Source organism: Mycetomoellerius zeteki, unplaced genomic scaffold (genome assembly GCF_001594055.1).
Source record: "Mycetomoellerius zeteki isolate Tzet28-1 unplaced genomic scaffold, Tzet1.0 scaffold101, whole genome shotgun sequence".
Classification (NCBI taxonomy): Eukaryota; Metazoa; Arthropoda; class Insecta; order Hymenoptera; family Formicidae; genus Mycetomoellerius; species Mycetomoellerius zeteki.
The window spans coordinates 803,424-809,423 of NW_017255923.1; the positions used below are offsets into that span (position 1 = coordinate 803,424).

The 6,000-nt window shown below is 34.9% G+C and overlaps 1 protein-coding gene across 2 annotated transcripts in view; it reads right to left on the reverse strand.

Moving 5' to 3' along the window:
• The window catches only part of p120ctn (adherens junction protein p120), a 66,007-nt gene that overhangs the window by 42,390 nt on the left and 17,617 nt on the right, over positions 1–6,000 (reverse strand). The window lies entirely within an intron of this gene.

Below are 6,000 nucleotides of genomic sequence, written 5' to 3' on the forward strand. Positions count from 1 at the left end.
AAAGATGGTTATTTATTTCGGTAGTTTATGTGTAGTAGTTCATGTTGCTCTATATTCATACTTTACAACGTTATATACTTACAGTTTTATATTTTGTCACAACATTTTGTTTATAATCAAAGAGAGGAAATATTTAGCTGTGTGTGTGTGGTGAATTAGTAGAATTCATCATCTGAAATAACAAAAGTACAAAAAAAACCGTCACACTCGATATGTGTATACTTAGTATACCTAGATTGGCCATATTGGTTCTATCTTATAAAGAGAGAACTCTTTGTACTCTTTGTTGAGTATACAAGCATCGATTGTAACGTTTTTTTTTTAGTACTTTTGTTATTCCAGCTGTTGGATTCTAATTCACCTGCTAAACATCGTAAAAATAAGTCTTAAGTAAATAAGTCCATTGTTTGAAAAATAATTCTCTGTGTATTCTTATATGTTAATAAATTTTTGATATTAGATAAATACATGTCAACATGTTAAGAAACTTATAATCTTATACAGTAACATTGGATCATTTTATTTTATTAGATTTTTCTAACAGTTTTTTTTACGAAAGAGGGAAATATATATGTTATACCTACATAAATACTTCAATATACCTTATATTTTTATTAACATTACAGAAATGTTCCCTCTTTTGAATTTGATCATTAATTTTCAATTTTGGACTCAATAAAAAATTTAAAAAAATCACAAAGCTTAATAAAGGCATGTAGGATCCGGTTATCGTATTACTTTCGTTAAATTGCATATTGCTGTTCTTATATTTTTCTCCTATTTTTATGTTCTTAGAAGGTTGGCGTTAGAACAACAATAAACGCCTTCATCTATCTTCCAATTCTTTCGTTCTTTTTCGCTGTCGGAGACCGGGACAATCGCGATCGTGACGCGTGCATCAGACTCGACAAAATTCACGCGACGATCTTGGTTAACTGTAGCAGAATCTATGACGCGGAGTGTCTTTCGTCTTTTTTTTTCGAGAAAATGAGTACAGAAATGAAAGCGAAAAATAAGCGCAAAAAATTGAATGTAACGGGTATAGGATGAAGAAATTGGAACAAAAAGAAAAATTCGAGAATATCGCTTTTTGGCTGTCACGTTAATGTCACAATCGTATGAGAGAACATATTTTATATACGAACATACTATTGGAAAATTGAAACGAAAATTGCTTCAGCCCTTCTTAATTAGTCACGTAAATGTAGGAGATTTTACAGCAAGAGATAAACTGAAAAAAAAGGTTAGCTACCACAGCTAAAAATTAGGCATGGCAGCTAAATTCAGTAGCATTATATGGACACCTAATGTCGTATCTGCGAGGTCTAATTTCCATTAGCTGTGAGACCTAAATATTATCATTTAACAAGACAAGCATTTTGCTATTATGTCGATGTATTATCATTGCAGCAAACGTTTTCTGTGTAACAGACAATTTGGTAGCAAGTACAATTTCAGCAAATCATATTTAACTGTGGTAGAGACAATTTCTTTTACACGGACATATCCGATAATTGTGACAACTAACTTCATATTGCTAAATAAATCGATCTATTAGCAAATTCATAGCTACTGCAATTTCAGTTAATCAGAATTAGCTATAAACCAAAAACATTTTTTTTCCGTGTAAAATCCATAATATATACTTTTGATTTATGTAAAAAAAAACGAAGATGAAAGAGAAAACCCACAAAATTTTGTAAGAGATAAAAAATTTAATTTAAATTCTATATAGCGAAAGCGATTTCGATTGGTTTATCTGACAATTTCAGAAATAGGATATTGACTTCGCTATACCACTTGAAATCTGTCCGAGCCGTCCTCCGTTATTAAAATACAACAACTCTGTGGGTACCGCTGGTGACGCGTTTAAATTTTATGACATTGTCAATATTGCACTTGCACACGATCACGCGTAAGAAAACATGTGCGCGCGTTTGGACGTGTTCGCGGTTAAAAAATCGCGTTTCGTAGTACACCGACGTTTTCATCTGCAAACTCGAATGTGCCAGATCTATGCGGTGAACGAATGGACCTTCGATCATGTATACAGAAACTGCTAGCACTCCCCACTTTTCCCACGTGCTTTGAACTGAAATGGAGATGGCCACTCATACCGCATAAATCATTCCAGTAATATTGCAACGTTCCAGCAGTAATATAGTAACATTGAATACGTTGCAGCAATGTAACTGCAGATTTTTGTGCTGTATGGATATCTATTTCATAGCACAAATCATCATTTCAGCAATATTGTAACGATTTTTCAACGTTTCAAAAATATTATAACTTGAAAACATTGCAGCAATATTGCTGCAAACTTATGTGCTGCAAAGATATCTATTTCATAGCACAAATCATCATTTCAGCAATATTGTAACGATTTTTCAACGTTTCAAAAATATTATAACTTGAAAACATTGCAGCAATATTGCTGCAAGCTTCTGTATTTATGGGCATTTATCTTATATAGATCGTTCTAATAATATTGCAATAACATTACAATGTTCCAGCAGTAATGCAGTAATATTGCATGCATGCATTGAAGCAATGTTGCTACAAATTTCTGTATTACATGGACATGTATTCCATAGTACATTGCAGCAATATTGCAATATTCTAGAAATATTTCAGTAATATTGAAAACATTAATATTGCTGCAAGCTTCTGTATTTATGGGCATCTATATTATACCATACAGATCATTCTAGTAATATTATAATAACATTACAATGCTCCAGCAGTAATGCAGTAACATTGAATACATTGCAGCAATGTTGCTGCAAGCTTCTGTATTGCGTGGACATGTATTCTAGCATGTAGATCATTGCAGCAATATTGTAACGTTCCAGAAATATTGTAGTAACATTGAAAATGTTACAGCAATGTTGCTGCAAGCTTCTATGCTGTATGTTCTATGGGTATGTTACCTAAAATGTTAAGAATAAGGAGAATAACTGCATTTGATTTTAATTTAATAATTAGGCCATGTGAGAATTCAAATCATCTTAAAATGATGCATGCATATTCTTGCTGTTTCAGAGATCTTTAAATACCTTTCGATATTATTGATTCTTGATTCGTACATTTAAGTAATAGAAACGTAGTATCAGACATGAAGCTGACATTAACAGTACATCGTTGAAAGAATGAACTGAATGAATCGAGGGCAATAACGTATCGATATAATAACATTGATCCTAACCTACAAGAGTAACTATTATTATTATTATTAGACATAATTTCCCTTTATTAATTCTTCCACATCGCATCAGTCGATTTAATATACGTAACGAAAGGAGCGTCGCAGAGAGCATCGATGCGGATATTCTTTGACGTTCTCCGCCGGAGGATTCCGTCATCGGTCATTAAATGACTGATGACATAACTTCGCAAATATTCGAGCTGCGCACCGCTCGTTCGTATATAAAATCTGCTCGCGGAAAAGTGACGCGACGTTCCACGGCCCGGTCGAGAAAAACGATGGGGGCACGCGGGGGTCGGTGAGGGCCCCCCCTCCTCTTTGTCTCTCTCGTCCCCGGTCTCTTTGCTCCCTGCGCTAATCTCTCTGACTCTCTCTGTTCCCCCATCGCCCTCTCCCCGTCCCCCTTCCGACAGTCCTGTCCCCTCCTTCTCACGGCCTCGCTACGGCGTACAACGAGGTCGATGTGTGTTTGAATGAATGAACGTAGGGACACGGGAATGCACGCATGTGCGTGGCCCCCGACCAGACGGCGTACGTACGCATGTACGCACGGTATACCGGGTGTCCCAGAACCATGACGGATATCCCTTCGATCGTTTTTCCAGTTTTCTTAGCGAATTTCCGTTCGATGGAGACACCGAAACAGAAATCGAGAGGATCTTCAGCTCTGCGTATAAAATTCCTTCGTAAATCACGAGATGAAATTCCGTTGAGGCAAATTCTGCTTGAAGATTAGCCGAGAATCGTGATTTTGTCATTTCTTCTTTCTCTTTCCTTCTCTTCCCTTTTCTCCTGGTAATTCCCAAAGAGAAGTATTCTTCAGAAGTTTCTTATTTTCGGTGATTTATCATTGTGAAGGAAACAGAAAGGACAGTTAACGTCCTCCACTACAGAAAGGAACACTCGTTGATTTCGGGACACCCTGTATGCGAGTTTCTATAGCGGCGCACGAGGGTGCCGAAGCACATCAGGGTCGAATGGGCAGGGAAGAAAATCGCAGGGTCCCGCATTGATGGCGTGTCACGTCGCTCGAAATGACGTTGAAGTATGGAAGAATAGAAAAGACCTTAGGAGAGGTAAATTAGGATCCAGCAAAACCAAAGGAGACTAGGCAAATACGATCAAATGTACGAATATCTTACTGGAGTAAAATTCGTATTTCGCCGAATTGATCGGCAGAAATAACATATAAATGGAAGGAACAATTTTGTTGAAATATTCAAAAATTTAGATAGCTATAGACCTGGAAATAACTTTTGTTGGATAAAGAAATTATGTAGAAAATTCAAGTATGATGGCTGCAAAAAGTTTTGACATTTTAGCAACTAGCTTGAGTGCCCTCCATATTAAAACTATTTTGATGATTCAACAAAATAATTTCAGATCTGCGCTAGCTAGCTAAATTTGTAGATATCTTCAGCACCGTTCTTTTTGTGCACTTTTCCATGGAAACTTGCGCGTGAAATTGCTGTTCAAAGTTTGTTTCATGTTAAAATTTATTACAAATAATGTCCATTATTGAAGCCCATGATGGCGAAGCATTTACATCTTTTGCACATATATAATAAACTCTTTGCAACGGATGTAACTAAGTGCAGCAAAAAACGTGTAACTATTTGGAAGAACTTTGTTAAAATTAACTTTGATCCTCTTACGATCAACTGATTTAATTCATATTTTGTCTTGGTGAAGCTAAGATCCTTGGTTATTTATTGCTGGAAACAAAATTTGAGAAAGTCACGTTTCTGAGAAATCTTATAGATGGACAATTGAATGAACGGACACTGAAATTATAAATCATCCGAGAGAAGTGCTTGATATGTGACTATAATTGCATGGTAAAGTAATTATGTTCCATTTTTTTATTATTACTGCTATAATGTTAATAATAATAATAAAACTCTCAAACATGAAAAAATTGCATATAAATTATGATTTCAAATATTCGTATAATAAAATATAAAGATATAAATGGTAAATAAAATAAACATATATTCAGTAAATGCAATCACAATAATAGTGAAATAATGATGAAATAATGATTTTCTTAAATTCACTTATGTAATAATAACTAAAAAATATGGTGGAAAAAATTAAAGATTTTGAAGTAATGTATATGATTATTATTAATAGCACAACTGACTATATTTGCATAGTTAAAACAACTACATAGTTGTCCCAAAATGACTATAAATTATATTAAATAAATTATGGTAATTGTAACTCTATTTTTTCCCTCAATGAAGTAGCGTTACGCTGCATTACTTAATAAAAGAATAATATTATTATTTAAAAAAAAAAAGAAAAAAGCATGTTGAAAATCGTTTCAGATTAGAAATTATAAGAATGAGAGATTCAGATTGAATTTGAGGAATCGAAGCAAAGTTCACTAAATTTGATATTAGTTTTCTTTCTTCTGATTAGTTAAATTCAATCTCAACCTCAATCTCAGAATACGGGCATTATAATTAACGATCCGTGTTATAAATTTGCACTCGTTTATGTTACGTCAATAGAACTACATTCCCGTAATTAATATCGGCGAGTCAAATAATTCCGGATACGCGTGTGCGCGACGGTTACGAGATTGCTGAATTAATTCTCCCTAAAGTCCTCCTCTCTCCCGTATAAATCCCACTCCCGCGTATCCATCAATCTTCATCTTTCATCGTCGGCGTGAAAAATGTCGAACTACTTATCTCGTCGTCTGTATTAACGGCTTCGGGAAATCGCCCGCTCGAACGTCGCGTTTACTGCAGGATTAAATATCGCTGATCGCGAACGGGGGGAACACG